General features: G+C 45.3%; 1 long non-coding RNA gene across 1 annotated transcript; it reads left to right on the forward strand.

Moving 5' to 3' along the window:
- The first annotated feature begins 4,217 nt into the window (after positions 1 to 4,217).
- On the forward strand, positions 4,218 to 9,244 carry LOC103590740. The gene is made up of 3 exons (XR_550499.1): positions 4,218 to 4,384; positions 7,393 to 7,511; positions 9,153 to 9,244. It is a non-coding gene; the product is annotated as an uncharacterized LOC103590740 (long non-coding RNA).
- The last annotated feature ends 789 nt before the right edge of the window (positions 9,245 to 10,033 follow it).

Genomic DNA, 10,033 nt, shown 5'->3' on the forward strand with positions numbered 1-10,033 from the left:
TGTGCGCAATCTACCACGTCTCATCAGAAGCTGCCAACATGTTGATGGACTATTGAATTCAGGATTTAACTAGGATCTTTGTATCCTATTACTGAAATTAATTTATTCTTTTTTTTTGCTATATCCTTTTTCAAGGATATCCTTTTTTTGTTATTAATGCTATGCTAGATTGATAAAATAAATTGAATTGTATTCCACCTTTTTCTGTCCTGTGGAACTGTTTTTATAACATGAAAATTATCTGTTTCATGAACATTTGAAAGAATGTGGTGTGATAACGATCTGACTTTATAGCTTTTCTGGGGAGGCAGTTCTTTGAAGCTGGTTTGCTTTCTCCCATGCTTGTTGGTTAACACAAACTTTTGTACTTCTCTTTGAGACAAATTTAGTAATTTGTGTTTTCTCATAAAAGGATCCATTTCATTGAGAATTTCAAAAATATTAGCAAAAAGTTCTACTACTGCATTCGCCTCAAGTTAAAAAAAAAAAGAAACAACCCTCCATATCTCTTCTTGTCTCATTTTTTTATTTTTGGAGATCTCTGTTTCTCCTGCACCCCCTTTCTTTGCGGTACAGTGTATTAGACTTTTGAGATGTTTGTCTTCTCAAATGCATGTTTGCAGAAACTGGTCTTGGAACTATTGGTCATTTCTCCTAGTTGTCGATTTCTGGGATTTCTGCTGTATCTTACTATGTTCTCTCATCTGTTATCTTCGGGTTAAAAAATTCTTGAGTTGACTGCTTAGTTTATTTAGTATTTTCAAGTAATAAAATATTTACGTCCGTGAATTTATTCTCAGAGTCCAACCTTGTTTCTTTCTAGTAGTCCCCCAACTATCTGTCTCAAAGCTCCCACATGCTCGCAGATTTTTCCCAGGCTCAGAAGAGCCTATCCTTCTCCACCCTGACTCTCAGCAACCCCTCCCTAGGGACGTCCTGCTGTAGCAAATCCACCTTGCTGCTTGCTAGAGCAAAGCAGCCAAATGGAGGAGCCAATTAGCGCGTGTGACTGTCATCTCTGCTCTATCTTTTGGGATCTGTGCTCCAGCCGTCATGGATGGGAATGCCAAGTAAGAAAGCCACTGCTCTGTGCGTTTACGCCAACTGCACCAGTGTTTCCAGTAACAACTTCTGCAGGGCCTGCTAGTTGGACTGGCTTTGGCCACTTATGAGTTGTGCACAGCCTGGCCCTGTNGCTCTGTGCGTTTACGCCAACTGCACCAGTGTTTCCAGTAACAACTTCTGCAGGGCCTGCTAGTTGGACTGGCTTTGGCCACTTATGAGTTGTGCACAGCCTGGCCCTGTCTGTCTGTCTGTCTGTCTGTCTGTCTGAGCTCCTTGGCACCCAGCAGTCAGGGATGGGGAAGAAGGAGAACGTGAGGAGCAGCAGTCTACTCCTCTCCTTTCTTTTGAGCAGGACTCATTTCAAGAGGAATCATCCCTTTCCCCCTCTCTTTTCTTTCTATTCGTGCTTTGATCTGAGTGGATGGATGGAAATTCAGGTATGTCATCTGGTGGTTCACATTGCCCGGATTGGAGATATCTGAGTAGTTATGAACTTGGACCCTGACTTTGCCTCAGGTGGTTCTCCAGCCCCCTCTTCTGCCCCCAAGGTCACTTATGATGACAAAGGGTGGCACCTGGATCCCTGTGGAAGTCATCACTGTGGAGAAAGGAGAGACCATCTGACTCATCCCCAAAGGGGAGAGGGACCTCAGCTGGAAAGATGTGCACACGTCTGTTCCTGGGGAAGTGGTTAAGGACCAGAGGGGATACGTGAATAACTCTCCTTTTCCCAACTATGGACATGCACTGTCCCAAATGGCTTTTCATGGTTGTCCCAGGAAGGGACTCAATGTAAAACTGCTCATGATGTTGGACATGTCCACCCTCCTCCCAACATAGCTGAGGGGGACCTTATCAACACCTTTCTCCCAGATGCAATGGAATGCTATGGAAACCATTAATTCTGGTGTCAGCCAGAGCCTGTGGAGAACCTTGTAGTTAATAGCCTCCAAGAGCCAGGGAGTGGACTGAGGCGAGACAGACCTGCACGAAGGAGAGCTCGTTTCTTCCTCCCTTTCTGCGACACAGCAGCCAGCTGGCTCAGCAGGTCTGAGTTAGATCAGTGGCAGAACCAGCCTCTGAATTTGAAGGCTGTTCCCTCCCTCCTGAGCAAGAGTTTCCCTTGTTACTTAGTTATATGTCTGTAGCTGCCCCACGGCCCTGTGGATACGTGGAGCTTGATGGGGACGTGTGCTCTCCTGGAACTTTGGCTGTGGGTTGTATGGTCCAGCCATGGCTGGCTAAAGCTGGGGACAATGGTGGATGGTGGGATTCCCTGTGCTCTACTACTTCTGTGCTCGTGAATTTCCTCCAGTGAACCCAACTTTATATCTGCACCAGGGTGCCAGGGTGTGTGTCCTTTGCATGGCAGTGCTAAAATCATTGCTGCCACCCTCTCATACCAATCCTACTCTAATCTCTGCCCTTTCGTGACTGTGAGTTCCAGTGTTGAATGGGTATAGAATCCATCATGGCAGCTGCTAACAAATTCTGAGTGCTACTACAGATTGGGCTCTGTGCTAAGAGTTTTATATGTATTAACTTATGCAGATAGGCACAACTATCTTTTCTTTTCTATGCATTTCATTTTTTTTTTTTTTTTTAGAAAAGGAAATAGACCTATAAATGGTGAGACTAGGATTTAAACATAGGCAGTTTGCTTTTAGAACCTGTGCCATTAAACTCTATGCTGAGGATTTGCAGGTGGGTGGAGGGAGAGTTTGGGGGTAAAAAAGAATTTTGTCATCTTTAAGAACAGTACCTGATAGTCCAAGATGGCTGCACTGTTTTCTGACCCCATGTTTCAGAATCTGGGCACAGACAGCAGGAGAGGGAGAAGTGTCTCTTAACTTTCTCTTGACCCACATTTACTTGCTTCTCACACACGACAGAGCCCCCAGGCAGCCACTGGCTGTGCCCTCACGATACACCCTATGGGTCTTGTATCTGATGTCATTGCTTCCGAGATTTCAGCAGTAGGTCAGCTGCAAGTCCTACGCTTTCAGAGGCGCTATGAGGTTCTGGATTTCAAAATTTGTTTGCTTGCTTTTTCTGTGTTCCTAGATATATAAATGGGAAGTGGGGTGGGATGAATCCTTCAGAGGGACTTGTATGCTCCCCCTGGAGGCTGCTGAGCTGCAGCCTCCATTTCCCACAGTCCCTTGCAGCTCGGCTCTGGCTGGCGGCCTGGCTTCCCCCCAGCGGACCGCCCGTGAGGCTTGGAAGGAGAGAAGGGGCTGCATTTCCACTGCTTCTGCGTGATTGTGGGTGTGTTGGGTTTTCCTGTGACAGCTGCAGCAGAGGTCCCAGTGTCGGGGAGGTGAGGCAGTCAGAGCAGGCAATGGGGTGGCCCTGGTGACAGCTGAGACAGTGGCCTCCTCATACCCTGGCTTCTTGACAATGACTGAGGCAGCAGCTTGTCCTTTGAGAGTTGTTCCCAGAAGCTCAGCTCTGAGCCTGCCCCACCAGCCCTTTCCCCAGCTTTGTAAGGACCTAAGTCACTGTATTAAGTCCCTTTCACATGAACTAGGTAGAGTGTTTCGTGTTATTTGCAACTGAACCCTGCTGATATAATAGGTTTTTGTTGTTGCTGATATTTAGTGAGAGATTTTTTTTAAAATAATTTTTTCAGATTGAGCTCATGCTAAGCTAAATCCTCAGACTTCTTTCCCCATGAATGTTCTTATGGCAGGCACCCTCCACTCTGGGTGTGTGTGATCACCTGAAGTCACCTGCACTGGGCCCATCAGCACAGCAGGTGAGGGCCTTTTGAATTATAGTCTCAAAATTACGGGAATCACATTGCTCCTACGGCCAAAACCTTGTCCCCAGGGCTCCAGGATGCTTTCTCCAACTGGGTTCCTGCCAAGGGTTTTCTTGGCTTGTTTTCTGCTCCTGGAAAGGAACAGCCTGTCCTCTAGTGCTCTGCTCTGCCAGGGAGCCCATCAGTGTATCTACCTTCCTCTCTGTGTTTCTTAGGGGACCTCCGGGTTACTGGCTCTGACACCCGTCTCCTCCCCCTCCCTTAGGACAAGTGTCCATGCTTTGCCAGGGGCTGCCTGGAGAGCCTTTCGCAGTAGTGTGTGAGCAGGACCACTAGGTACGGTCTGGGTACATTTTCCTTGAGAATTCCTCTTAGAAGCATGTCTGCCCCAACTTCTCCAATACTCAGACCTTCCAATGGAGGGTGTATGGGAAGTTTCACTCTCATTGTAGTTCTCAAACTACAGCTTATGACCCTTTCACAGGATACAAAATTGATTTGGAGAGTTGTCCAGCACTGTGTATATAGAACAGAAGTTCGTTGTGAGTACGAATGGTAAGTACTGTCTTGAGCATCTTTTGCTAGTTGCAGGCAGGTGTACGCGTGTATCAGTCAGGGCTCCTCCATATGTATACATAGATAGATCTCCAGCAATCCCTTGAACAACATGGGTTTGAACTGCACGGATCTATTTATACATGGGTTTTTTTTTTTCAATAAATATGTTGAAAAGTTTGTGGTTAGATATTTCATTGTTTGCGTGACATACCTAACCAAACAGTTAAGTAGCCTACCCAGCAGTAGGCTATTAGTAGGCTAATAGTGCAGTGTGGTGTAACCTCAACCCCAGAGAAAGTGCAGCACATTTTAATACTAGTTAAGTAATTAAGTTTCGGGGGAGTCAAAAGTTATACTGGATTTTTGACTGCACAGCGAGGAAAGTGGTCAAGGCCCCTAACCCCTGAGTTGTTCAAGGGTCAATTGTATCAACTGAGTATACAGGAGTGTGTGTGTGTGTGTGTGTGTGTGTGTGTATGTATGTATGTATATATATATATATATATATTTTTTTTAAAGATTTATTGCAAGGAATAGCATATCTGATGCTGGGGGCTGGCCAGGAAGGCAAGTCAGAAATCCTTTGGGCAGGAAGGTCAGCTAAAGCTCTCAGGCACAAGTTGATGTTGCTGTCCCCAGGCAGGATTTCTTCTTCAGGGAAGCCTCAGTTCTACTCTTAAGACCTTTCAACTGATTAAACTAGGCCCCCTCGCCCCCGATATCTAGGATAATCTTCTGTACTTAGAGTCAACTGATTATAGACTTTAATCGCATCCACAGAATACCTTCACAGGGACACCTTGCTTAGTGTCTGAATCACTGGGGACTGTAGGTTCGCCAAGGTGACACATAAAACTGATGATTGCAATGGATTGCAATTAAAAACGAATTTCTGACTGTAAAATGTCATTTGAAGAACTTAGGGGAAGATCATTACCTTATGTTTGTTTTGGGGACAGACACCCTCTTTGGGGACAGACCCACCCTTTGTCACTCACTCATTGTCATTGTAGTTTCTCAAACTACGGCTTATGACCCTTTCATAGGATGCAAAATTGATTTAGAGAGTTGCCCAGCACTGTGTATATAGAACAGAAGTTCATTGTGAATAGGAACGGTAAGTACTTGGAGGCTTTTCAGGTATTTGGAGAGAAGCAAGCAGGCTGATGTGTATTTCATTTATTACTGATATTTCAGCTTCCTCCAAGAGCACGAAGTCAGCCACACAAAGGGGGCCCCCTGATGCACAGGGACTGGCTCACTGGACTTGGGGCCAATTGGAAATCTGCGGATGCTCACAGCCAGGCTTTAAGAATGAGCCCAGTTGTGACGGGTGAACAGAAGGGAGAATCTGCTTCCTGTGTATTCAGGGTAGATCTTAAAATTCCAAGAACCAAAGTCCTACAAGAAGCGTTGGGTAGTCCCTGAGTGGAAAAAATCTCATAGTCCTGCAAAACTTCCCAATCCTGACATGTCAGAAAATGTCTAAGGAACCAATCTGAGTAGAATACAGAGTATTGTTTCCCGTTTGCGGTTTCCCATTCTCCTTCTACAGTCCAGCTTTCCCAAGTTGTTTTATAAAGGAACAGATTACTCATAATTCCCAAGCTGGAGATACTTCTAGAGAAGGAATAAGTGACATCATGGATAAACAGAGAAGTCATAAAGTGTTAATGTATATAATAGGGAAGCCTCATAAGTGGAGGTTCTTCAAATTGTGTGTGTCTTCCTGAGGGAGCAATTCATTCATTCCATAAACATCCATGAGCCAGGCAACATTCGAGGTGCTGGCAATATTAAGTTGGCTAAGACAAGACTGTAAGCTGTTAAGAGGAGACAGACAGCACTATGGATTGAATGTTTGTGTTCCCTCCAAATTCACGGGTTAAAGCCTCATCCCCAAAGTGAGATTAGGCGGTGGGGCCTTTGGAAGGTGATTAGGTCATGAGGGCAGAACCCTCTTGAATTTGAATGTTTGTGTTCCCTCCAAATTCACGGGTTAAAGCCTCATCCCCAAAGTGAGATTAGGTGGTGGGGCCTTTGGAAGGTGATTAGGTCATGAGGGCAGAACCCTCTTGAATGAGGTTAGTGCCCTTATAAAAGAGGCCCCAGATAGCTGCCTCACCTCTCTCACCATGTGAGGACACAGCAGAAGCCATCAGCTGTGAATGAGGAAGCCTCACCAGACCCTCAATCTGCTGGCACCTTAATCTTGAACTTCCCAGCCTCCAGAATTGTGAGCAACACATTTCTATTGTTTAGAAGCCACCGAGTCTATGGTCTTTTGTTATAGCAGCTCGAACAGACTAAGTGCTGTGGTTTGGATGTCTCCCCAAGCTCATGTTAGAATTTAACCCCAATACAGTGGTGAGAGGGGGGCCTTTAAGTGGTGATTGGGTAGTGAGGACTGTGCCCTCATAAATGGATCGATACATTCATGGAGTAATGGGTTGATGGTTTAATGGGTGGTTACGGGTGTGGTTGTGATGGCGTTATAAGGAGAGCAAGTGAGAAGGTTAGCTCTCTTGCTCAGGCCATTCCCTCGCCAGGTGATACCCTGAGTTACTGTGGAGTCATCACCCAGAAGACAACCCTCACCAGATGTGTTCCCTGGACTTTGGACTTCCCAGCCTCTGAAACTGTAAAAAATACATTTCTTTCCTTTATAAATTACTCAGATTCAGGTATTCCATTATGAATAACAGAAATGGACTATGACACTAAGACAGCAAGACGGGGTTGGCAGTTCAGTGAAGTGAGAGCCCTGAGGAGGAAAGCACATGCCAGGCTGGGCAGGAAAGGCATGAAATGGTGATAGCCTACTATGCACCAGGGGCTGTACTGGGCACTGTACTGGGAACTGAGTGGCAAGCACCACGGAGATGGAGCTTAGGGTCTCGGTGGGGAGACAGATGTTAATCAGTCACCCCCATAAATGGAAGATCTTCTGCATGTGTGCTGTGCAGTTGAGGCACCCCCATCATGAGGTCATGCATTGTGTTTAGCAGGTGCACTGTGCCATGGTTCAGGTTTCCTGTGGAATTCCCACTCTGGAGGATCTACTTGCCTCCCCAGCAACTAACATGGATGACTGAGCTTCTTCTTTCAAAGGCCCACCAGTGGGGTAAGAATCTTATCTGAGGAAGTGACATTCCCAAGTAAGGTCACTATGTTAAAGAAACTGCTCAAGTTTTCTTGTGGTCAAATTCCCTGTTGACCAACTTGGCTTAATTGATGAAGTTTGTGTGAACTGTTTCTTTCAGTGTTTGAAGCAAACCACCAATATTTTTCTTCTTTATCCCTCCAAAGAGCTTTCTTGGCCTGTTGCATCTGAATACTTATTAGTTTTTCCTTCTCGATCCCCTGCTGTCCCAAACTGTCCTATTTATAACTTTCAGCTGTTGGCAGGTCTACAGTGCTGGCCTTTGGGGAGACGTATGAAGGTCGGGATGCCTGTGAGTTGTCTGGGAACACGGGCTGGGGCGATGTAGACACCCAGGCGAGTCTTTTCTCTCAGAATTTATGATGAAAAATTGGATTCCAAGAGCCAGGGGATGGACACCAGCCCTGTGTTTATAATTTGCGGGAAGACAGGGAAGGCACATTCCTCTCAGGCCGGAACTGGCTGAATCCAGCTTTTTGACTCACAAATTAGTCAGTAACTCTCTAGCAAAAATTAGAAATAGTGGTTTCAGTTACAAATTGCCTCCGTTAAAGTAACCTTTTTTTTTTTTTTTTGTAGCCTTTTTTTTTTTTAAAACACAAAGTGGAATATTTGGGGCAGAATTTAAATGAGGGTTCTGACCAGAGAATGTTTTCTGGACAGAAGGTACAACTTTAGTTGGGTCATTTTATGGCATGGAAATGACTCTGGTGAGAAATGCACCTGGAGGAGGTTCCTGGAGGTGGGGATGGGTGGACTCTTTGGCCAAGCTTTAGGTTTAAACCATTCACACTGGGCCCACCCTGATATGTGTAAATAATTCCAAGATGACCTCTGATTTGGTCTCAGGCATTCAGAAAGGTCTGCTTTCCAAAGGCTTTTACCTGCTCATTGTCAAGGCTTGAAATAAACACCATTTGAAAACTCCCTTCCAAAAGTCTGATTTGCCTCATTCTGAAGAGCTGCTGCTGAAGTCTTTCCTTTTAACTCCTTCATCCCCAATTCTATCTATCAATTCATTTTGGATCATGATTCTTTTTTGGACCATAAATGAAAAGATCCTGCTGTAGCAATGTTATCCTAATATCTCCTGGGCTTTTTTTTTTTTCCCCCCCGTTACTGTTTTTGGGATTTATGATGATTCAATTTTTCACTTCATGGAGGCTCAGATTAAAATGTGTTTCTGATGCTCAGTATCTTGGCCTGTGAGGAGCCTGTGGGAGGCCTTCCTCCCCTAAATTTGTCTCAGGCTTTAGCATGTCAGAACTAGTTGTAGTCAAAGCAGCAGAGCCCCAAACCTTCTGTTGACACATTTGCCAGAGGAGCTCACAGGCTTCAGAGCAGCCTCGGCCCGTGGGTGGACCTAGGCAAGGTGGTTAAACAGCTAGAGTTTGACTGGAGGCTGAAATACTGTACCCAAAAAGCCTTGTTGAAGTGTATCTGTGTTAACTGGCAGGGAAGTGGGACATTTTTGTCACCAGTCACGTGGCGTTCTTGAGTGAACAAGCAAACATTATTATCCCTCTCCAGGGCTCGTTATTCACGGAGCCTGGGAAGCCCTAGCCTGGGAGTCACAGCACGTATTTCTCTTTTCTCCTGCAGGGCAGGGTCTGTGTGGGAGACCTATCTTCAGTGTCCAGGCCAGTGAGTGGCAAGCAGTTGGCATCAACAGATGGCTGTAGAATGACTGAGTGAGTAAATGATCCGTCCCTGGCCTGTGGGGTCAACGTTGCTGTTATGGTGTTTACTTCACTTGGGACTTTTCCAAAATTGGGAGGTTCTGGGTGGGCTGTCAGGGGCTGGGCCGGGCTGTGAGGGGCAGAACAAAGCTGGCCATTTCAGCCTGACTTCTCAGAGCCTGTGTTCCCTTCTTTGTAAAAAGATCCACTAGGAGAAGAGAGCTTCCAAGAATCCTAGTACAGTGAGTTCTTCAAAGAACTCACCGGCCGTCTCATGTCTTTTTCATAATATTCCTGTGAAGCAGAGAGAGAGAAGGGAAATGAGCCATCTGTGCCATGCGGTGGATGTATACGAGGTGGTGGTGGCACTGGCGGCTGAAATGCCAGTCCAGTGACCTCCAGCCCTCCCAGGCCAGCCTCCCTCCACATCAGCAATTATGTTCTAATGCCCTGTCTGCTCTCCTGAAAGGAAATTCATAGTTTATACCACCTACCTACCTATATAATTAAAATAATATGGCTTTCACTGTCGAATAAAGGAGAAATAACAGGAAATATTTTATAAGAAAATATTTTGTATTTAATAATGAAATAGAAGACTTGGTGAGTACCTTTGGATTTATGAGATGTAAGATAATATTCAACTAAATAATTTTGAGACTTTAACAATATATGACCTTTTCAAATAAGGGCTAAGTATATCTATTTGTACATAGTCATGGGGTTATTGAGAATGGGGTAGTTTCAGATATAGATCTGTGAAGGCGTGTGTATCAACAACCGAGATACCATTGCTGCAGGTGA

This window comes from Galeopterus variegatus, unplaced genomic scaffold, assembly GCF_000696425.1.
Source record: "Galeopterus variegatus unplaced genomic scaffold, G_variegatus-3.0.2 Scaffold868, whole genome shotgun sequence".
NCBI lineage: Eukaryota > Metazoa > Chordata > Mammalia > Dermoptera > Cynocephalidae > Galeopterus > Galeopterus variegatus.